Raw genomic sequence first — 1,049 nt, 5'->3', positions numbered from 1 at the left:
CTGCTGCCATATTTTAATAGACAACTCCCTTGGCAAAATACATTAAACTCACTAAATTTAGCTAAATTTCAAGCTATTAAATTATTATTATTGTATTGTGGTGTTGCTATAATTCCTTTAGTGTGGTATATGTGGTTTATTATGACACTTATTATACATGCATACAATAACCAGATTATATAAGTATATGTACACAAGTACATATAATTTAAACAACAATTTGTCTATACAAGTTACCATGCATTAGGTACCTCAAAAATTATCACAAATGCTTTATCAGTTAAAGAAGAAGGTGCACTATAAAATTATCCACGCAGTGTCATAGAATCGCTTCCGCCCGTCACCGTATAAAAGGAGGTGCCCTGGGCACAATATGGCGGCCACATTTGAAAATAACAAAATGGCTCCCGCACTGGCACTGTTCTTACCATGGCTAAATCACTAGCAAAACGCATAATAAAAACATTAAAATTAGTAAAGGCGAGAGAGTTAACCTACAAGCACAGGTAGAAAGCATGGCAAGAAGAGAAATGGTATAATTGACTTGAAGTAATAATTTTTACATTATTATCAAATATTTATATTGTATATTCTGAAAATCTGTCAACAGCCTAACAAACATGGTCAATAATGCTGTCAGACAGGTTATAAGTGATAGTGGCAAAGGAATAGCCCTCATTACTGCATAAAAAACCAGCCCAGGAACTGCCACCACTGGGACGTACCAGAAGGCCTTGCCAACTACCAATTATCAGCCACCCTCATCAAGTAGAAGTGGTTCCAGCAAAAGACCCCCACTTGGTCCTCAATCAGATCCTAGTACTGGTAGCAGTTGCAACATTCAACGATCCACTGGAAATAGTAAATACAAAAATTATATTATTCTAAATTATCACAGTTAAGCATATACAATAACAGAGTTGAATAGATATGGGATGGTGAGAAGCTTCCTGTAGTTGTGTACATCTTCCCAACTGTACCAAGTAATGCCGATCAAAATATGGCAGTACTGTGATGGTAATATACCAGCACAAGTATATGCTAGTACG

At 36.1% G+C, this 1,049-nt stretch overlaps 1 protein-coding gene across 1 annotated transcript in view; it reads right to left on the bottom strand.

The window, feature by feature from the left end:
- The window catches only part of LOC100639075 (ras-related protein Rab-22A-like), a 4,500-nt gene that overhangs the window by 1,878 nt on the left and 1,573 nt on the right, over nucleotides 1–1,049 (bottom strand). The window lies entirely within an intron of this gene.

The sequence above is a fragment of the Amphimedon queenslandica genome, unplaced genomic scaffold (assembly GCF_000090795.2).
Source record: "Amphimedon queenslandica unplaced genomic scaffold, v1.1 AMPQUscaffold_13029, whole genome shotgun sequence".
Lineage (NCBI taxonomy): Eukaryota > Metazoa > Porifera > Demospongiae > Haplosclerida > Niphatidae > Amphimedon > Amphimedon queenslandica.
This window is presented reverse-complemented; position numbering and strand designations above follow the sequence as displayed.